Below are 24,158 nucleotides of genomic sequence, written 5' to 3'. Positions count from 1 at the left end.
GGTAGAGCACGTGCACTTTAGCACTGGTCAGCAGTGGTAAAGTGCGCAGAGTCCTAAAACCAGCAAAAACAGGGTCAGAAAAATGGAGAGGGGCAGGCAATATGTTGAAGGATGACCACCCTAAAGCTGTCAGGTTTAACATACACCATAAGCACATCTCTATAAACATGTGTTAATACATGCTGATGGTGCATCAACAACTTTCACAAATGAAAAAAAAAATGACTGCATTTTTACTACCTGTAAAGTATCTGCTCCATCGACATTCTAAGCATTACCAAACACATGCCTATGGAATCTTTACTAATGACACCCATGACAGCCACATGAGGTTCAGGAAGACCTGTGTGCCCTTAGCCCACTCCCTCAACTAAATCCATCTCCTTCCATTTTGTGGATGCAATTTGGGGGGTGCCCGAGATTGCCTTTAAAGACCCACAGTCCTCAAACTGAGTGAGCATATCTACCTTGGAAACTAAGTTAAACATGCTCAAAAAGACTGTCCTAATTGTCCTAAAGAGCATGTACTCAACTATGAAGAATGTTAGATTTTGACACACACAGTAGTCAGTGAGAACATGGCATATGTCCCATCCACAATATGTGCAGTGCTGTGACTGTAATGCACTTCTCATTCAGCAAACTAAACATCTACTATGACAGACGGTGAACATGGCAAGCAGGACAAATGTATTACCCGTACATGTAGCATTGGGTGTAGAGCTCTCTGTAATGTTATTTTGTGTAAAGCACACTATCACCCAGAAGGATATCCTACTGCTAACATAGGAACAGTCAGAGATGACCCATGGACTCACCTAGTGAAGAGCCAAGTCTTCAGCTTTGTGCGAAATGTAGTAATTTTAGAGGGGGCACAGATGTGTAGGGGCATGTCATTTCAGCCTTTCAGACCAAGGCAGAGAAAGTCACTACTTCCTGTTCTGGTGCTGCTTATGCATGGAATGTGTACAAATACCAGTCTGGCTGAGCAAAGGTGTCTGGAAAGTTTCTGAAATCTGAAGTGGTTTTGAGGTATACTGGGTCGGTGTTGTGCAATGCTTTGAATGTGTGTGTCATGAGTTTGAAGAGAGCTGTGAATGAGGAGCCAGTAAATTTCTTTGAGGTGCAGGGTGTGTTTGTGGAAGGAGGTCGACAGGGAGGCTAGCAGTTGCATTCTCTATGGTTTGGAGTAATCTGCTTAGTTGAGCGAGGGACAAATTGAGTATTGGGGTGAGTGCAGTGCCGATGGGGTTGAGTCCTTTGGTGAAGATGAAGAGACAACGTGTATCTCTACTAATTTGTCTGCCTTCTACCAATGCAATATCCCTGTGAAAGCACACCTAGCTAAAGTTTTTCCTACTTGTTCATGCATTTCTTTTCTTCAAAGTCCTGATTGACCCTGTATACTTGCCAAGGGAGCCTTTGGTAACTCCTTCCGTTGCTAACTACCTGAAGCTCAGAAAAACATGTCTTTCATGCACCCATAGCACACTCACTATGCTAAATCCAACTCCTTCCAGTTTCTAGATGCAAGTTGGGGGTGTCCGCTCTATGCTGTTAAAGAATAAACTTACTTCATTCCTTATTAGCGTGTCATACCTGATATCGCCTTTACAACATCTTTTAAGGACCACATTCCTCAAACTGAGTGAGGATAACTAAGGCAGACATGCTGGGGAGTTTCCTATAGAGCACTTCAAACTACCAGAGTTCATGTTTTTCTATACATGGTACTCTGTGACAATGTGACCTATATTCTGTCAACCATTATGTGCAGTTTGGTGACTATAATGCACTAATCATATGGCGAACAGAACTCCTACCATATTCTGAAGGTGGATAAAGGTGTCATGCAGGCCATAAAGAAGTCTATGATTTCCTACAGTAGAGGAAAATGAGCCTCCTGCCTCTTTCCTTGCGTATTGATTCTGCAGTGATGACATGGGTGAGTCTTCCGAGCTGTTGCAGGAATGTGGTTGGCAAAGTGTCATTCTTGAGGCCTTGCCACATCCTCAAGTGGTGGCTGCTGCTTCTGTAGCTTTGAGACTTTCAGTGATGGTCAACTGAAAGTCAAGGAAAGACATGGGTGGTGGTCTGACAATAAATAACTTATGTATTGTATGTTGCCATCTGGATCAGATGAGTGAACAGCTTCTTATCAAGTGCAAGTTTTAAGACTTGTGTTGTATGACTGAAGAACCTAATCACTGTTATCCACTCCGCCAATGTACTTGTTGTAATCAAGTATGCAGGTGGGCTTATGAACTTCAGCCAACTTATCCCACAACTTGACTGATACCGCAATATAGTGCTATGGAATTTTTGGAGCTTCTTACAAACAAGTTCCTGTAGGAATCTTTTGCGGCAACATTGAACTGTACAGCTTGCTATAGTGCAGCCTTGTACAGCTCAATAAACAGCACTACTCCAGTATGGAAGTTTTCCACATGAAGATTATAACCTTTATGAAGGAGTGGTTGGACAAGCTCCCATACAATCTTTACCATGACTTCTAGCGTGGAAGGGCAACCTACATAGTTTAGAGCAGAATCCACTCTCAAACTGTCTACATAGTCAGTAGAGTTCTTACACAGCATGTACAACTTGATGCCATAAGGGTCTCAAGGCACTAAGGGGTGTGTCCTCAGAGAGCAGTTGAAGAGCCAGGTCTTGAGGTCCTTCCTGAACTGAGGCAGCAATGGCGACTGTCTGAGAAGAAGGGATAAGGTGTTCCAACCTTTTGCTCGCAGGTATGTGAAAGATCTTCCTCGAGCCGACTTCTTTATGCGGGGTACATTGGTGAGTGATTGCTTGGACGAGTGGAGAGCTCTGGAAGGTGAGTACCAGGTGATGCGGTGGTTGAGGTAGCTGGGTCCGCTGTCGGGGAGGGCTCTGTAGGTGTGCACGAGAAGTTTGAAGTTGATCCTCTTCTCAACAGTGAGCCAGTGGAGGTTTATCAGGTGTTCTGTGATGTGCTCTCAACGGGGAATGTTTAGGATGAATCTGGCGGCAGCGTTCTGAAATTGTTGCAGCTTGCTCAGGTTCTTCTGGGCGGTTCCAGCATAGAGGGCGTTGCCGTAGTCAAGTCTGCTCATGATAATTGTGTGTGTCATGTTTTTTTGGCAGTCCGTTGGTAACCATCTGAAGATTTTCCTTAGGAGTCGGAGGGTGTGGAAGCAGGTGGAGGCGACGGAGTTGGCAAGTCTGGTCATGGTGAGTGTTGTAAAAATAGAGGTACTTTATTATGGTAACACAAATACTAAAATGCTGTTTAGGCAAAGGTACTTTATTATAGTAACACAAATACTAAAATACTGTTTAGGCAATACCCCAACTAGAGATATTTAATCATACTATTATATACACATTAGCAATCAGGAAATAGCATAGAAAGCAATAGGCATTGGTAAAAGCAATAGCAAATAGTATGGGCCCTAGAGGAGGGCCAAACCATATACTAAAAAAGTGAAATGTAAAAGACAGTCCCCCACCCAAGGAGGTGGAATCAGTAGAGGGTAGTTGGAGGAACTAGGAACCCCAAGAGGTGAGTATTAGGGTGCCCCCCAGCGATGAGGAAAGAAGAGGTAAGTACCTGGTTTTCCCCAAAACCAATGGGAGGACTTTGAAAAGGGACTGTGCAAGACCCAGACGAGACTGGAAGAAACCAAAGGTGGATCCTAATAGACAAGGACCTGCAAAAGGAGGGGAACAAGTCCAGTTCGAGAAGGAGTGTCCGACTGTGGCAGAAGCCACTACCCACCCTTCTGTGGATGCAGGACCAGGTCGACGGTGGATGAGGAAAGTCAGCAGTTCAGCACAGGAGCAGAAGAGGAGTTCCAGAAGTGATGCCAGTGATGTCCCACGTCAGCGGTCGTGATGCAGTTGGTCAGTAGTCCTGAAAAACCAGTGACAAGCCTTGGCAAATGCAAGAGTCAGAGAAGAAGGTTTTGCAAGGCTGAAGAGGACCAGCAAGGTCCAGGGGACTGGACCCAAGGTGGGGAGTCTGGGGTGACCCTCAGCAGCTGGGAGAGTCACAGGAAGAAGAGGCAGCCCCCACAGGTGACCCACTGGCAGCAGGCAGAGAAGTCGCAGTGAGGCCCACGCAGCACACCTGAAGAGGAGTCCCACATCATTTGAGCAGCAGGCAGGAGACTGGGCTTTGCAGGAAAGAGTGCTGGAGGTGAGGGCTACACAGAGCCTGAAGATCCCTTAGAGGAGGAACAAACAAGCCTTGGTAGCTGCAAAAGTTGAGGTGCACAGGGGTACAGTCTTGCAAGGAGAGGCAAGGGCTTACTGTCTCCCAAGTTGGACAGCTGGCAGAGAGGACCAAGGGGACCACTCCCGATCACCACCTGTGATGCATGATCCACGCAGTTCCAGAGAAGAGAGGATCCATGCAGCCGGTCATTGTTGCAGTTGGCGCCTGTGGATGCAGGGGAGTGACTCCTTCATTCGAAGGGAGATTCCTTCTTACTTCTTGTGCAGACTGAAGACTCGTCACCCTTCGAGGATGCACAGCCAGGGAAATGTTGCAGTTGCTGGAAGGAGCCGGAGAAACAATGTTGCAGAGTGGAGTAGTCTCTGGAGTTGCACATTGTTGGTTCCTGGAGGGTCCAGTTGCAGTCCTGGTGGCCAGAAGATGGAGCAAGTGATGCAGAGGAGACCTGCTGAAATCTTGCACATCGAATCTGAGGGCCCACCGAAGAGGGAGACCCTAAATAGCCCAGGAAGGGAAATTGGTCACCTAGCAGGGTGACCACCTATCAGGAGGAGGCTGTGACATCGACCTGCCTGACCTGGCCACACCAGGGGCCTCTGCCCACCTTCGATTCAAGATGGCAGAATCAAGTGGCCACCTCGAGGAGCTGTGGGCACCACCCCTGGTCTGGTGATGGACAGGGAAGTGGTCACCCCCCTTTCCATTGTCCAGTTTCACACCAGAGCAGGGACTGGGGGCCCCTGAACTGGCACAAACTGATTTATGCAAGGAGGGCATCAAATGTGCCCCTTAAGGCATACCGGTGGCATTTGGAGGATACCCCTCCCAAGCCATGTAACACCTATTTCCAAGGAAGAATGTTTTACCTCCCTCTCCCACAGGAAATCCTTTGTTGGGCCTTCCTCTGCCTGAGCTGGTCAAGCAGCAGGAGGGCAGAAACCTGTCTGAGGGGTGGCAGCAGTGCGGGCTGCCCGGAAAATCCCAGAAGACTAGCAGGAGCAATGCTTGATGTCCTCTAAGGAGCCCCCAGAGTACATGGAATCATACAATCAATACTGGCAACAGTATTCGGGTATGATTCCGACACGTTTGAAACCAAACATGCCCAGTTTCAGAGTTACCACTATGCAGCTGGACACAGACAAAGGGCTTCCCCGCACTTACCAAGTCCAATGTAATGGAGCTGGAGTTTGTATGGGCACCTCCGCTCATGCAGGTGTACCCTTACACATAGGCACCTGCACTCTGCCCTCTAGGCTAGGAGGGCCTACCATAAGGGTGACTTACAGTGACCTGGTGCAGTCACCTGTAGTGAAAGGGTGCATGCACCTTTTCACACAGGCTGCAATGACAGGCCTACAGACACATTTTGCATGGGCTTCCATGGGTGGCAAAATACATGCTACAGCCAATGGGGAACCCCCGATGCCCGAATGCCCTGGGTACCTAGGTACCATATACTAGGGACTTATATGAGGGCACCAGTATGCCAATTGTGGGGTGTGGTAAGTCCTAAGCAACCAAATTTAGAGGGAGAAAGCACAGTCACTGGGGTCCTAGTTAGCAGGATCCCAGTGAACACAGTCAAAACACACTGTCAGAAGGCAAAAAGTGGGGGTAACCATGCCAAAAAGAGGATACTTTCCTACATAAGCCCCCCTCCACCCAACTCAAACGAAGGACAATATGACTAATCTTGTCCAGTTGGGTCTTCATTGTCTAAGTTGAAATATCTGGAATTATTAGTGAGCTGAGGAGTCTTCTAGGAGATGGGGGTAGTTCACGTATCTCCTTGATTAAGCTCCAAAGAGGAGTGTATGAGGAAGGGCTGGCAGTCCTGGATGTATGCACCTACTATTGGGCTGCACAAATGTGTACAATAAATGATTGGGCGTTCACAGAGGGAGACAACACGGCATTTCGAGTGGACAGAGAGGCAATGGTGGACAGGGGTTATCCATTGATCTTATACAATGGACGACAGTTGACCCAGTTTCCATTCCATACTCAGTCGGTGGTGCAGGCTTGGAGGGAGGCTAATAAATTCCTGGGATGGGAGGGTATGCTAACAAATAGAACACCACTGTGGGACAGTCAACTTCTAAACGAGGTTGGGAAACTGCTAAGCTTCAGGAAATTGGAGCTGATTGGAATAGAACTCCTTGGGGATGTCTGGAAGAGAAGTGTCCTAGTATCTTTTGAGGATTTGGAGAGCGAATATGAAATGGGAAGATCTGAGCGCTTCAAGGCCCGTATTTATACTTTTTTTAGCGCCGCATTTGCGCCGCTTTTTGACGCAAAACGGCGTAAACCTACAAAATACAATGGTATTTTGCAAGTTTGCGCCATTTTTGCATCAAAAAACGACGCAAATGCGGCGCTAAAAAAGTATAAATACGGGCCCAAATTTCTGCAAATGGGGCATGCGCTACGAAGGCACATACAAGAGGGGGAGCAGCTGCCAGAGTCTTCTCCGCTAGAAGACAGACTGCTATCGGAACCTATGACGAACAGGGCCATCTCCCTGACATACAAAAAGTTAATTGACAACTCCCCTGATCCTATACAGTCACTGATGGGGGGCTCGGGAGGGCAATCTGGGATTAATTGAAGATGATGATTGTGCGGAAGCGGTCCAGAGTCCCAGAGGGGTTGCCATAAGGGCCCGCTTACAGATGATACAATTAAGGGTCCTACATAGAGCGTATTACTCCAGATCACTGCTGCATAGGCTGGGACGTTGTGACACCAATCCTTGTGCTCGGGGATGCGGCGAGGTGGGAACCTTCTTTCACATCCTCTGGGAATGCCCGGCAATTCAAGGATACTAGGGAAAGGTGGTACAGATCATGAACAAGGTTATGGGACTCCACATACCTCTGGAGGCCATGTAGCTTTTCTTGAGTATCACGGGCCAAGAGGTGTGGTGCAAATATGGAATGACTTGGTTGCAATTGGCAGCCGTGGTCGCCAAGCGAAACATAGCAAGCGCGTGGGGAGCAAGTAGTCCCATAGGTGTGGCAGAATGGGAGCATGACCTTAACTGGTGCCAGCAGGCTGAGCAAGTGATCTGTAAAAGCAGGGGGTGTCAGAAGACGTACGGAAAAATATGGGCAAAGTGGACTGCTTGCAGAGACATGGGGGGGATAATTCGGGGAAGGGGGAAGTGCCCTACAGGGAGCCGGGGAGGGGTAGTACACACTGATATGGAGGGATAGATGAACGAGATTTCGATGGTAATGGAGTTACTCAACACAGTCTAACTTTATGATGCTATCTTAAACCTCACTCGTGATGTTTTCCATGTGGTCAAGGCTTGTGACAAAGTTTGTATGCTGACCACATTTTGAAATAAAAAGATGTTTTAAAAAAGTGCTCAGATACATGGCAGAAGCCAGTGTATCTATGAGCTCATCTGCCCTTGGGATAGGATGAGCATCTGTTTTAGTCAAAGTATCGAGACCCCTGTCTCCCACGCAAAACCTCATCTCCTTTTTACCATTCTGAGAATGGGGTTTTGGGACAAGGAATACAGGACTAGCCCAGAGGCTGTCAGAGGGACCAATAACTCCCAGGTCTAACATCTTTTGCACCTCAGATTTGATGTACTCCCTGACATGATCAGGCTGCCTGTAAATTTTACTTTTAACAGGCTGGCTGTCACCTGTGTCAATGGTGTGTTGACACCATGTAGTTTGACCAGGGGTCAGGGAGAACAGTTCAGAGAACTGTCCCAGGAGGTTTCTGCAGTCATCTTTTTGTGACTCAGAGAGGCAGTCTGCAAGCTCAACCACATATACTGAGCCATCTACTGTATTGTGGGAGAAGAGATCAGGGAGAGGGTCACTCTTGTCTTTATGTCCCTCATCAGTTGCATGAGCAAGGTCATGTCGGACCTGTCATATTAGGGTTTCAGGCGGTTCACATGTGGGGGCTTCTAGGAGTGCCTAGGTCAGCCAAGTAGGTGACCTCACCCTTTTTCTCATCAACAGTGTGTGGTCCACTCCATTTGTCTCGGAGTGCCCTGGGAGTCACAGGCTCCAGGCCCACACTTTCTGTCCTGGCTAGCAAAACAGTCAGCACAGCCCCCTCGTCATGCCATTGTTTTTGCAATTCCTTGCTGGCCTGAAGGTTTTTGGAAGCCCTCTTTATGTACTCAGCCATCCTAGATCTAAGGTCTAGTACATAGTCCACAATGTCCTGTTTTGGAAACTTGAAAGGTTGCTTCGAGCCTTTGTTTACAAGAGCAAGGGTACCTTTAACAGGGTGTCCAAACATAAGTTCAAAGGGGCTGTAGCCCACTCCCTTCTGAGGAACCTCCCTATAGGCAAAGAGGAGGCAAGGAAACAGGACATCCCACCTCCTTCTGCGTTTGTCAGAGAGTCCCATTATCATGCCTTTGAGAGTTTTATTAAACCTCTCAACTAGTCCATTTGTTTGTGGATGGTAAGGGGTGGTGAATTTATAAGTAACATTACACCCCTTCCACATGGCTGTAAGATAAGCAGACATGAAGTATGCACCCTGTCTGATACAACCTCTTTAGGAAAACCCACCCTAGAGAAAACTCCCAGGAGGGCTTTGGCCACTGCAGGAGCTGTAGTGGTCCTAAGAGGAATGGCCTCTGGATATCTGGTGGCGTGGTCCACCACCGCCAGTATGAATCTATTTCCATAGGCTGTTGGAGGGCCCAGGGGGGCAACAATATCTACTCCTACCCTCTCAAAGAGCACCCCAACCACTGGTAGTGGCATTAAAGGGGCTTTTGGGGTGCCACCTGTCTTACCAGTGGCTTGACAAGTAACACAGGAGCGACAAAACTCCTTGGTGTCTTCTGACATATGGGGCCAGTGAAAGTAAGGGACAAGCCAGTCCCAAGACTTGCTTTACCCCACGTGGCCTACAAGGGGAATATCATGTGCCACAGTTAAGAGGAACTCCTTAAACTTCAGAGGGATAACCAGTCTCCTGGTGGCACCAGGTTTAGGGTCTCTAGTTTCTGGGTATAGGAGGCTGTTATCCCAGTATACCTTATGGGCGCCACTGATATCCCCTGCCTGTTGTGCTGCAGCTTGCTGCATTAAGCTCTCCATTGTGGGGCAGGTTTTCTGTTCCATACTGAGTTCCACCCTGATGGGCCCCCCTGCACCCAAGAGTTCAGCTGTCAGCTTTGAGCTCCTCTGGTGTAGGTTCCACCCATGGAGTAGATTATTCTCCCTCAGGAGTTGAATCCTCACTGGAGGCTGGAGCAGGGGGTACCTTTTTACCCTTTCTGTTCTTTTGTTCGGGAGCCTCGTGGGCCATTGTTCCAGGCTCCAGGGCTCCCTGTTCCCTTTGTTTCTTTGCCTGTGCTCTGTTGAGGGCAAAGATATGCCCAGGAATGCCCAGCATTGCTGCATGGGCCTCCAATTACACTTCAGCCCAAGCTGAAGTCTCCAAGTCATTATCTAGCAGATATTCTACAGGTAGATCAGAAGAAACTACAACATTTGTAGGGCCAGTACCCCCCACTCCCCAGCTGAAATCAATAACTGCCATGGGGTGGCACACAGTGTTATTATTAGCATCAGTCACTTGGTATGTGTGACCAAGTAGGTGTTGCTCAGGAGACACTAGTTTTTCAGTCACCATAGAGACACTGGCACCTCTGTCCCTGTAGGCCTCAGGCTCAACACCATTGACTAAGGGATGCTGCCTGTACTTACCCATCTTAAGGGGACAGGCAGCTAGGGTGGCAAAGTCAATGCCCCCATCAGAGACCAACACAGCCTCAGTGGTCTCTCTGACTAGCCCAGATTCCACTACAGTTCCCAAGGTGAGCCCAGCTACACTTTTGGAATGACTACTACTAGTGTTAATACTACCACTACTGCTATTGCTAGGGGCACTGGAGGCAGAAGTGGTATTAGTAGTGGTGGGGGGCTTGGTGCCTTTCTTAGGAAAGGAGCTGTCTCCTTCCCTATGACCTTTGTTTTTACAAATGTAGCACCAAGGCATTTTAAAATTTGAGGAAGAGGATTTATTCCCACCCCCAGAGGAGTTCTGTGGGCCTGATAAAGACTTTTTAATGTTATGTCTGTTCCCGCCCTTATCCTGATGCTTTCCTGTTTCTTACTTTTTGTGGTCACCCCCTGTGTGAGTTTTTCTTCTCACCCTAGTGCAGACCCACTTGTGTGCCTTCTTTCCCAATTCTTAGGGGGTGGTCAGATCAGATCAGAGTCCACCAGGCACTGATGCAGCTGATCAGATATACAGTTATTCAAAACATGCTCTCTCAGAATCAGATTGTATAAGCCCTGGTAGTCACTCACTTTGCTCCCATGCAACCAGCCTTCCAGAGCTTTAACTAAGCAGTACACAAAATCTACCCAAACTTGGGAGGACTCCTTTTTGGTTTCCCTTAACGTGATCCTGTATTGCTCAGTGGTCAAACCAAAATCATCTAACAGTACACTTGTTAGAGCTGTATAATTGTCTGCATCTTCCTCTCTGACAGTGGGGAGTTTGTCTCTGCCTTCATCAGAGAAGGAGAGCCACAAGATTGCTGCCCGCTGCCTTTGGGGGACCTTCTGAACTTTACAGGCCCTCTCCAAAGCAGTGAACTATTTGTAAATGTCATCTCCCATCTTGTAAGGTGGGACTATCTTGCTCAGTTTCCTAGAATCATAAGAGTCCTCCCTGATTCTGGTGTTCCTAAAGCTAAGATTGCTGCCTCCATTGGGTGCTAACCCCAAATTCTGTTTTTCTCTCTCCACTGCCAAGGCCTCCCTATCCAGGGCCAGCTGTTGCTGCTGCAGAATCAACCTGGCCTCCTCCAACCTCAGTTTTCTTAGCTCCCTATCTAAGGATTCTTCCCCTGAGGTGGAGCAGTGGTTCCTGTCAAATACTAAGGATACATGGTTTGGGACAGAGAAGGACCTATCCCTCCTCCTGGGGACACTCTGGACCAACCCTCTAGGAGTAAAGGTGTGCCTACTGGCATAACCACCCCTCTCACTACCTGCAGTGCTCCTAACAGGGCTGTGGTATTTCCAGGTTCCTCCTGACTCTCACCAGTGAAGCCTAAGTCTACCCTATCTCGGACCGGAGGGTCAGTTTCTAGTTCTTCCTCCTCCTGGCTGCCTGCATTGTCCCGGTCAGCCTGGAGGAGTAACTCTAGAAGCAGACTCCTATTGGGATTTCTCCCTATCTTCAGTTTTCTAGTGGCACACATCTCCCTTAGTTCTTGGAAGGTAAGACCCTCATAGTGAGAGTCTGTGGCCTGAGAGTTGGGCTATACTGAAGACATCCTTGCTAGAGTGGTGTAGGTGTACCTAACTACTCTAACAACTAAGCTCCCTAGGAAAGTTTGGAGCAAGGTCTATGCTAGACCCCTAGCTTACCCAAACTTAGGAGACTAGAAATCCTGACAACTAGGTGCAGTGTGTACTTAACACCTAGTGTTAGTCTTTCCTGTGTAAAGTGACTAGTGACAAAGTGGTAAGGCAATTACAAGTGTCTTATCCCACCGCTGCACCACCAATGTAGGAAGCTGGCCTGATGTGTGGTGGACACCTATGCTGGTATCACCCTATACCAGGTCCAGGTATCCCCTATTAGTGAAGTGTAGGCAGTGTCTAGGAAGTCTGGGATTTCTAGTGGAAGCTGTGGATGAGCAGCCAAGGCTTATCTAGGAGACATGCAAAGCACTCACACACATGAAAGAACCCACAGTGTTACAAAAAAATATACTTTATTGTGGTAACACAAATGCTAAAATACTGGAGGTAAGTAAACACACTATTAAGTACGCATTGGCATTCAGGAAATAGCATAGAAACCAATAGGCATTGGTAAAAGCAATAGCAAATAGTAAGGGCCCTGGGGGGGCAAACCATATACTAAAAAGTGCAATGTGAAAGGCAGTCCCCCACCCAAGGAAGTGGAATCAGTAGAGGGGAGCTGGAGGAACTAGAAACCCAAAGAGATGAGTAGTAGGGTGTCCCCCTGGAGATGAGGAAAGAAGAGGTAAGTACCGTGTTTTCACTCAAAACCAACAGGAGGACCTTGGAAAGGGACTGTGCAAGACCCAGACAAGACTAGAAGAAACCAAAGGTGGATTCTGATGGAAGAGGACCTGCAAAACAAGGCGACCAAGTCCAGTTCGAGTTGGAGTGCCCGCTGTGGCAGGAGCCACTACCCACCCTATTGTGGATGCAGGACCAGGTCGATGGTGGATAAAGAAAGTCAGCAGTGCAGCACAGGAGCAGAGGAGGAGTTCCAGAAGTGATGCCAATGATGTCCAACGTCGGCGATCAAGATGCAGTCGGTCAGTTGTGCTGGAAAACCACCAACAAGCCTTGACAAATGGAAGAGTCAGAGAAGAAGGTTTTGCAAGGCTGAAGAGGACCAGCAAGGCCCAGGGGATTCGACCCAAGGAGGGGAGTCCAGGGTGACCCTCAGCAGCTGGGAGATTCACAAGAAGAGGAGGCAGCCACCACAGGCGACCCACGGGCAGCAGGCACAGGAGTTGCAGTGAGGCCCACGCAGCACACCTGAAGAGCAGTCCCACATCGCTGGAGCAGCAGGCAGGAGACTGGGCTTTGCCAGAAAAAGTGCTGAAGGTTGGGGCTACCAAAGTCTACCAAAACCACAACACTATGACACTTTCATTCTTACACAAAGCACAACTCTATCCTATACCACTAACACATCCATACATTACCAACACAACATAAAGCCACATTACACATAACTTTAAAGCATCCAAACACTCCATATTCATACAAAACACCACCTCTATCCTCTACATCCTCCTAACAGACCCCTTTTAATCATGACAAAACCCATACACCTTCCATCACACCATCCACCAACACCCTCCTCCTTTTTTTGCAATTATTCACAACTATCCAATCCTTATACTCCGCTACACCACACATATTACCTCTTCCAGTGATCACATTTAACACAAACACTCATACCTCTAGTCCATCTCCTCCTACATACAACATACACTCTTTTCCAAAACCCATCACCACCCTGTACTTTTCAAATACCACTAATCAGCAGTAACTCACATACAAATCCTTCACAGAAAACCACTATATCAACATTTTCTCTCACTACTCCACAAAAACAAAACACACACACCAGCACATTAACATAACACACACTTTAATAATACTTCTCGTCAAACCCACTCCTACCCTAATGACTACACAAATAAAACAAATCCTGAACCAACTTCAATCTTAAATTCTCAATCGTCACCAACATCCACCAGAAACACCCCAACACAGCAACATTCATTCACCCACCTGTCATCCATTGCACAATTTAGAGCCTTAGAATGTGACCCACGTGCTCCACCACGACCCCTAACCCATACTCCTTCCACCCTAAACAGACACAAACAAAAATAAACAACATGCCGCTCTTCACAGTTTTACATCCCCATGTCTATTACACAAAAAAGGCCACTCTTCAAAAAGAACACAACTCATCATGACACTCACAACCACCATCTCCACCACTGATACACACAGACCCAACAAAATGCCTTTTAAGCCTGCTGGAAAAGGAACACAATATAGAAAAACAACACTAATATGACCCTCATTCACTTAATATCAGCACTAATGACACACCTGCTACAAGTTCAAAATATAGTGATCACTCTTCTACAAAACAAAATTACACCACCACCAAATACATGGCCTCATTACGACCTTGATGGAGGGGTTTCCTCCATCACAAATGTGAAGGATATCCAGTCCGCCCTATTCCGATCTCCATTGAATATAATAGGATCATAATAGGGAGGACGGGATATCCACCACATTTGTGATGGAGGAAGCCCCCTCCATCAAGGTCGTAATAAGGCCCACAGTCTCTAAACTGCCTACTCATAAAAGCTCGCTCACTCTCTAAAACCAAGCACCACATCTACGACCTACTCACTGACACACAACTTGACTTACTCTTCATAAATGAATCATGCTTGGGAGATGACATGGCCCCAGTGTTGCATGAAACCATTCCTCCAGGCTGTCAAACGACCATACAAAACCATATAGGCAAAAGAGGAGGTGGTCCAGCTGTTATATTCAAACAAACAATAAATCTCAGCAAAACCGACATCTCCCTACAAGGTTGTGAGGTCCTCATCGCCAGATACAACCCTACACCAACACCCTCCTGTAACCTCCTCTTCCTTTACAGACCACGACCTAGCAATTCAGCATTCACAGACACATTTCTAGACACAGTTTCAAAACCTATAACACTATACTGCAACCTATGCATTCCCGGGGACCTAAACATTTGGTTTGGCAAACCCAATATGCCCCATCCAAAAGCTATCACTGGCCTAGTCACATTGAACCTACATCAGATTGTACACAATGCCACACACATCGCTGGGCAATGACTAGATGTCATTTTTGCAAACCCGGAACTAGTTACAGTTCAAAGCATCATACCAGCCACATGGTTTGACCACCATTTGGTAACTTTCCAACATAAAACACAACAAATTAACACACCCAAGACCACCTTAAATACACCCACCTATTGACCATAGGACAAACTCAATTTTTAATATGTAGAAACAGAACTACCAACCAACACAAATCTAGGCACAAACCTGGCTCAAAACAAACAACATTGAAGACAAACTTCACCTGCCCAACTTAACAAAATATACAAATCATCAATCAAAAAAGCTGAAAAATGTACTACTCAGATAGAATTCAAAATGCTATATCTGCAAATAAAGAATTTTATAAAATTCTCAAAGAATTTTGAAAAACCTAAATGCATAGAAGGAACTCATCCCTTTACCAATGATTCACAGGCAAATTGGAAAATCCTTACACAACCAAGGTAGACACATTGGTCTCCTATTTAAAACAAAGGAAAACCACCAGCACCAACCCGGTTTAAAAAATCCTATCCAAGAGTAAGTCAACCCAACCTCTGCATACCTTCAAAACAAATATCACAAAGTGAATTTATGGATCTAGTCAAAGCAAGCAGGCCTTCTGGCTGCCCTTCTGACCCTTGTCAACCACACATCTTCAAGAACATTCTCTTATCTACCTCTGCTGCCACACCAGTAAGAAGAATCATCAATAATTCTTTAACTACAGTAATCTTTCCTGAAGACCTTAAAAAGGCATACAGACACCCAATATTAAAGAAAATAAACCTGGACCTGCATGACCCCAACAACTACAGACCAATTACAAATGGACCTTTCCTGGGCAAACTGGTGGAAAGAGTAGCTTTTGCCCAGATGTCACAATTCATTGACGATAACTTCATACTTTCAGGCTACCAAACTGGATTCCACCAGGAAGAGGCACTGAATCTGCCCTCATCACCATCTGGGATGATCCTAAAAACACAATAGACCATAATGGAGTTGCTGCACTACTTCTCCTGGACCTCTGGAATACAAAGACTCTACGAAGCCGGCATAGAAGGAACTGCTCTTGACTGGATCACATCCTACCTTCAAAACAGAACAAATGTAATTCATACTCCTCCTTTCTCATCCAAATCCTACTTCACAAAAGAAAGGCCCCGCAAGGCTCAGTCATCTCACCCATGCTTTTCAACATCTACATGATGTCATTACCAGCAATGATCAATGAACTTTAACTCACATGTTACAACTATGCCTGATGACACACAAATACTCCTCAAACTGGAATGCCCCAAAGACACTGGAAACTCACAAATCTTCAATTGCCTTAGAACCGTTGATCAGTGGATGACATGGGGCCATCTCAAACTGAATGCTTCCAAGACAGAAGTACTCACATGTGGTGACTGGCCAAAATTATGACCCACTCTGTGCCTGGTCCGACGAACTGGGACCTCCTCCTAAAATATCTAAGGAAGTTAGAGACCTTGGAGTTACCATACTCTAAGTTAGCAATGAATGCTCAAGTGGACAAATTAGCAATATCAAGCTTCATTACCATTAAAACTCTGCAACACAACTTCCCCCACCTCGGATTTCCACACAAGGTGAAGGCTACTCTCTCACTAATACTATCTAAACTGTATTACGCCAGTGGCCTCTACCATGGATCATCTCTATCTACTATAAAAAATTACAACACATTCAGAACTCTGCTCCCACACTACTCCTACATGTAAAGCCACAAGCCCACATTTCCCCTGCCTTGAGGGCCCTACATTGGTTACCGGTTGCCAGAAGATTCACCTTCGAGATGCTTTGTATCACCCACAAAGCAATACATGGAACAGGACCACTTTTCATCAGGAATAAAATCACCAAATACATTCAACAAAGAAACTTCCACTCAAGATTGGAAACCCGCCTCAAAACACCACCATACAAGTAAAAGACAATTGGTGGTACATCTTTCTCTATTCACGCTGCAAACTATGGAATTCATTACCCCCAAATATAGGATCCACGAATAACTATCTTATCTTCAGAAGACTACTCAAGAGTTGGCTCTTTCCTACTCAAACAGCTATGGACTGCATATCCCTGTATATGTCAACATTTATAATTTAAATATATGTATATATCTAGATATGTGTATTTATTTGTACAAATATGTATAATAACTATTTTATCTTAAAATATATACATACTCTTTACACCTGTGTTTACAAATGTATATTTTGCTTACATTAAATGTATATATGTATGTTCACATGCATGAGTATACACATTATGTATATGTGTATGTATGTATGTATATATATATATATATATATATATATATCTTTTTCTACGCTTGACATGTTCATAGGTCCTTGTATGTTTTTTATATATAATTGTTTGATTAGATGTTTAAGAGTCTGTGTTTATTTGATCTATTGCAATAAGTATTATTTAACTATTTATCTACAAGCATTTCACTATCAAAATATTGCGGAAAGATAAAATAATATTATAAAAGCCCACTAATAAATTAACTTAAAATACTGCAACTCTTAAAAGTCTGTTTTTATACGATACAACTTGAATCTCAATGTATTATATTCCTTACACATATATTACCTTACTATGTAATCATGTATCAATATATGTATTACTTTAGTCCTACTGTACAAGAAAAAACAATAAATAAATTAATAAATTACCCTCTCAAAAGCTTTACTCTGTCTCACCATCACCCTATACCTCTATCAGTCTATCCTCTATCTCCACTCTCTGACTCATCCCAAATCCATACTACTACTATGATCTCTAAAATAACCCTTCCTAGACTCTTCCCTCCTCTACCCCGCCTGACTCATCCCAAACCTCAGTTTACTACTATGATCTCCCAAACAATCTTACACAATTTTCCCTCATTTATCTAATCTTTAACACATCCCAAACCCCATTTTACTACTGTGATCTCCCCAATCCCTTTCTACAGACTCTACCCTCCTCCATCTCTCCTTTACTCATCCCAAACCTCACCATGCTACTGTGATCTCCCAATTAACACTTCTGGACTCTTCTGTCCTATATCTCCATCATTCTTAGAACAAAAGGCCAGGGCACACCCAAAATTGTAACTTCGTATGGTAGATCCAAATGGTATTTCAGGAATTGAAACAACGTCCAGGAAGCAGGTGACACTCGATATTTATTAAAGGTGATTCCAATCAAGTAATCAAATTCAAGTCCAAACAGCAAGAAAACAGCCAACACGTGTTTCATCTTCAAGACTTTGTCAAGGCTTTAGCTGAGCGGATGTATATATGAAAAAAATATATAAGATGAAACAGAGTGCCAAGAGTCCATTAGACTGAAGTAAGTCTGTTGATGAGTCGATCATGTGAAGTATAATGGCAGAACAGAGGCTATGATAGGCCTAGTATTATTTAAAATCGAACCGTGCTGGTCGCGTTGGAGTTGTAAGACTAGTCCAACTAACAGACTAAGGTCCTCTGCAAAAAAAAAAAACATACCTGCCTACACTAATACTAATACTGTACTCATATTCCTCTATACTAATCCACCACTAATCCTTTTGGGTTCCAGAGCAGCATGCTACTCGTCAAAAAGCGCTTCAACACCTCGTCAGAGGTAGTAAGCACTGTTTAAATACAATTACTATTACAATATACCAAACCAAATCACATCACCGCACTCATCTCAAAACCCAGAACACTCAATATCACACATGGAGCTCATTATCCCAAAGAGAAGAAATAAATGTCAACCAGAGAAGTATCTTTAGATGAACACTCCATAACAAATCCCTTCTCTATCCTCTTCCTCTGAATTAACAATCACAGAATTTCATGTTCTTAAGAAAGCCAGCAGACCTGCTGGCTGTGCTTCTGCTCAAATAATTCAAGAAAATCCTATATCAACCTCCAAAGTTATCCCCGCAATGAATATAACCAATAATAAATGTATCTACAGCAATTAAGAAAGAAAGCAAACATACGCTGTCTAATCAGGAAGAAGAATTTCGACCCAAAAGATCCTAATAACGACAGTCCAATCTCTAACTTACCATTCCTTTGTAAAATAATTGAAAAACAGCATGTATCCAGATCAACCTGATTCCTAGAAGACAGCCTACTATTCTCAGAACACTGAACAGGATTCCGCCCAGGATGAAGTTTACATTCAGCTTTAATCGTCATAGGAGACGATTGAAAATACACAGTTGACAAAAACAGTAGAGTTACACTACTTCATCTGGACATATCAGCAGCGTTTGAAACTGTTTATCATCAATCTTTATTCCTCAGACTAAAAGAAACTGGTGTCAATGAAACATATTGATTGGTTATGCTCCTATCTCCAAGAGAGAGATATCCAACTTAATGTGTATCAACACTTTTATCCCGATACCCTTTATCAGTGCTTCTTACCATGTGGCCTGTGGACCTCTTGGTGGTCCGCGACATTTACTCAGGAGGTCCATGACTGGTTAGGAAATTAAATAATATTAGCATATTAATAAAGTATATGTAAATAAGAAATGTTCCATGGAAAATGTTAAAACATTCTGTAAATGTTAAAGAATTTGAAATTGGAAACTAAAAATTAAGTTGGTATCCTTAGCTGGATGTGTGGGAGAAGCCCAAGTACAGCAAATAGAACAATTATGAATGATGGGGTGGGTGTGGTCGATCGCTGCAAGATAACAGACACAAGTTAGGGCAGCTCCGAGCCCCGACCCATGATCTGTGGCCATCAGACTACAATCTGACATCAAGTGGCTATATAGTCGGATCAGGGGAGTGCATGCTGACTAAAGATTCCAGGACCCCCTTGTCTCACCGAATCACAGAGTCGTGTTGGGCTGCAGCGGGCTGCTGACTGCTACTGCGTCGTGGGTCCCTGCATGTGGAGCTGGGATACAGGGCCTAGCAAACCCTCGTGCCCAGACAGGGGCTGCCTGCACAAGTGGGGCTCTGTGTGATGTGTGGACTCCCTCCTCCCCTTCATCCTCCACCTGACCTAAACAGCTGGGACCTTTTTCCTATCTGACGGAGCCTGAGTGAAATGGAGCCCTCGCAAGTCAGGCCGTAGATTGGTACTGAGGGCGGTGCAGCCTGTGATCAACTTAACATGATATTGATGCCCACCTTGATGCCTGTAGCTGGGAGCAATATATGGACATAGGATCCATTAGTAGGTCTGGAGGGGTCCAGGACCTGGGTGACGGTGATGTGTGAAGCCTGGTCCATACTAAGGACACTGTTGGTAGCACTCTGCACCCTGCGTCAGAAGGGCAACAGAGAGGGGGGCTGACTTGTATCCATCCCTCCTCCTCTATTCCCCCTTATTCATTGAGGGGTGTGTTTCATCTTTTGGGTCTGGTCCCGTCTGGCAGAAAACACACATGCATGGAGGCCCTGGCAAGTAGAAGGCGGTCTACAATGAAGGCCTGCACCACCCCATTGTGGGAGCAGCTTATCCCCAGATGACACCTCACCTAATTGAATTGTGTGGGAGAGGGAGACCAGATCACTTACGCCCCTCTACCACAAGCAAACCCTGGTCAGAACAGAGAGGTGAGGCAGTTCTGGTAAATGGATCTCCCGCTCTACCCCACCAGTCATTCCACGTGGATATTAGGCCTGGCACGATTAATGGAGTCCATCTTGCCTGACGGAGATCTGAGGAGAAACACACTGACCGAGGACAGTGACTAGGGACTGCAAGTGCCCCTCTATTCTACCTACCACACCCATAATGAGAGGTGAGCCAGGTCCCCTAAGTCGAAGAGTACTGTGGTGCTGGAGTTGCAGTCTTTACATAGTTTACAGGTCGCCTGGAGAAGGCCCTAGAGACTTGAGGTGGCCCCAATGCGGTGCGCAGACCCATTCACATGAGGGGGGTCAACATGGGAAAGCGTGGAGGGCAGAAGACTCATCCCCTGAGTCACCAGTTACCTGTTCCCTAGAGCCATGTTTACAGGGAGGAGAGGATCCTCCCCCATCTGATAAATTGGATAAAATCCTGGCAGCCATTACAAAAACCCATCAGGACTTACATAGCAGAATCGACACAGTAGCAATCGAAGTGAGCCTGCTGCATGAGGACCATAAAAAGCTATCAAGACGCGTCACCCAGACTGAAAGCATGCTCAATGAACTGCAACCTACCATCACAAACCTTGCACGCCAGGTCCATACCTTGGCAACCAGAGTGCAGGAACTGTAACATAGAGCAGCAGATTCCGAGGGAAGCTCCCACTGCACTAAACCTCCGGGTTGTTGGATTCCTTGAGGGGGCAGAAGGTCATGATCCGGTCTCATTCTTCGAACAGTGGCTGGCCCAGGTAATAGCTCTGGTGACTCTCTCCACACATTACCAAGTAGAGCATGCACACATGGCTCCGGCGCGAAGACCACCATTAGGATCACCTCTCAGACCAGTGGTGGCTTGCCTCCTGAACTTCAGGGATAGAGAGAATATTCTGAGGGCTGCCCACACTTCAAACCCCATTCAACAAGACAACTCACATTTCTTTCTCTTTCCTGATTACACATTGCGGGTACAGCAGCAGAGGGCCTCCTTCTTACGGGTCAAGAAGCACCTATATCAAATTGGACTCAGCTACTCCCTGCTGTAGCCAGCAAATCTCAAAGTAGTGGTCAATCAGACCAGTTACTTCTTCATGGAGCCTACTGATGCCTGGGACTTGGTGGAGCAGCACCAATATGAGTTATTCACTCCAGCTCCTCCAGTAGAGCGATCTGATGTGGAAAGGAGGTGACGTAGAGGAGAGTGGCAAAGTCGGGATGGTATGGTCTAACATGCGAAGAGGGCTCTCTCCACGGCACAGGTGTGAAACCAGCAACAATGTACATTATCAGCGATATCACATCTAGCTTCTGAGAGGAGCTCTCCCCATCACTGCACCTTACAGAGGATTCCCAGTCGGATTCTGGCTCGCTCATCGCACTACATAGTCACTCTTCAATGATCCTGCCCCACGTCATCCCACAAACAGCGGATGTATTGGCATAAACCCTGTTTTATGATGGTGACGCATGCAACCTTATCTGGAGGTACATGAGCCATCTGTGCTTTTGTCCGCTACAGACGCCCTCCCTGGGGGCCACTCAGTTACCTGCTAACATTGGCCCACACTTCCAACTTATGTTTACACCATATGAAAGCATCAGATGGACCTTGAGGAGCATGCCTATGTAGTGAGCTCTGGCCTCCTACTTTTCATATTGGCAGATTGAATACAGGCTTGCATTATTGGTCACAGTCCCCCCACTGGACAATTGTCTATTGGAGTCCTGCATGAGACCCTACTAATGGAGTCTCCAGACAATGGGTCTGTCTGTTTACTGTTTGGGTATTTGCCATTTCTGCGCATACACTGGGAGGGGAGTTGACGTTGAGTTAATTTTGCTTTTGTTTTCAGGTCACACTCCACTTATGTTGTTGGCACCAGTTGAGCATATCCCCTGCACCACTAAAGTGTCATGACTAAATTGCAAGTACATACCTGGAATGTACGGGAAATGGGGACAACACGTATGTGACATCTAATCCAGCAATAAATACGCTGGTGTAATACTCATATCTAATTTCTTCAGGAGACACAAGTGACAGGGGGTGAAGATACACAACTACAGAAGAGATGTGGTGGGGAGTTTTATTGCACTACATACCATGAGTTTTCTGGAGGGGGTTTTATTCTGGGTGCATACGGCTGTCCCTTTTAAGGGCATTGCCACCAAAATAGACCCTGAGGGCAGGTATGTAATTGTAGAAGGCAAGCTGGATGGCCACCTACTGCAGTATGTATGCACCTAATGTGGCCCAGAAAGCCTTCCTAGCTCCACTCTCGGTGATCCACACAAAGTGGGAACATATTCCATGGCTCATTGGCGGGGACATCAACAGTGTGCTCAAACTCCTCCACGACCGCTCACACCCTCCACTGCCGACTTCCCCTGTAGTAGCAACTGCGGCAAACTTCACTCAATGGCTTGCCCATTGGTCACTCCTAGAAAGCTGGTGTGCATTATACCCAAATGTTAAGGACTGGACCATATTCTATGTCACCCAGACATACATATGAGGGAGGAAACTGGAGAATACCTTAGCCAGGCCTTCTCTGACCATAATCCATTACAAATATACTTGGACTGGGGAGCTCCTCATCTGCCTGTACCTACTTGGTGATTTCAATCAATGCTACTAGAAGATAGTGCGTTCCGCAAATCAACAGAGGAAGAACTGACCCTGTATATGACGGAGAACTGGGGAACGACAATGTCCAGGCCCATAGAATGGGAGGCACTTAAAGTGGTACTCTGGGGCCACTGCATAGATGCAGTGGTGGGGGCCCGGGTGGATGTCCAAAGGGAATTAACAACCCTTGAGCAGTCTCTCAGCATGCTAGAAGCAAAATTCCGCACAGCCCCTATGGGTCATCACACACTTGCAAAAGTCAAGGAACTTCACGCTCAACTAATAGCCCCGCTGCAGTGCTTTGATTTCCGAGCCTAACAGGCTAAGATGCATGCCGAGGGCGACAAGTCTGTTTGCCTACTGGTCTGGCTGCTCTCTAGTATACATCCAACCACACCGATCACTATGATACATCAATCCCCAACCGGCACGGTCACTAGTCAACCAGATATCCATGCTATATTCACTTCATACTATAAGGCACTCTACTTCCCGCCTGCTACTGATCGGACTACTGCCATACAGGTCTCCTAAGAAGTACTGTGGACCAGCTGGCCTGAGAAGACCGGCAGTTGCCCCTCACAGAGCAGGAGCTTAGGGTGTCCATCAGAGGGTCAGCCACAGGTAAAGTTCCTGGCCTAATTGGACTACCAGTTGAGTTCTATAAAGCTTATGATGACATTCTGGTACCTAAACTGGTGGAGTTGTATCAGGCAGCCTTAGCAGAGGAGAGATTACCCCCTGCACTCTGCGAGTTCCTCATAGTTTAATTACCACAACTGGAAAAGGATCCACTAGAGATGACATTACACCACCCATTGTCCATGTTATGCACAAACTATAAAACACTCAGTAAGACCCTGCTTTGCAGACAGTGAACATTGCGAGGGTGCTAGTGCACCCTGCTGACTACAGCATTGCCACCGGCTCGATTTCGAGCTGGAGACAATGCTGTAGCCTGTTTCCTGCTAGGCTGGTGGTCAGAAACTGAGGTTTCTGCCCGCAGGCCTAGCTAGAAACTCTTAATAGGTAAGGCGGGGAAGTAGCCTGTGTTGCGGCAACCTCCCCGTCAGAAGTTCGGCGGACAGTGAAAACCGTCCCCCGAACTCCTAATGAGGCCGATTGTCCTTATGCCTTTTGAGCAGCTTAGCATCAACCATAATCAGCCATTGGGTATTTTCTTAGCTTATAACTCTACTAGCAGAACTGTTGCGAAACTGGCAGGTTGTGGATACAAAACCTGACATACATCCACTAGTCCATGCAATCCACGTGATGGGTAGTAGCCAGCGC

Source organism: Pleurodeles waltl, chromosome 1_1 (genome assembly GCF_031143425.1).
Source record: "Pleurodeles waltl isolate 20211129_DDA chromosome 1_1, aPleWal1.hap1.20221129, whole genome shotgun sequence".
NCBI classification, from domain to species: domain Eukaryota; kingdom Metazoa; phylum Chordata; class Amphibia; order Caudata; family Salamandridae; genus Pleurodeles; species Pleurodeles waltl.
The sequence above is the reverse complement of the archived record's forward strand: the minus strand, read 5'-3'. Positions refer to the sequence as shown.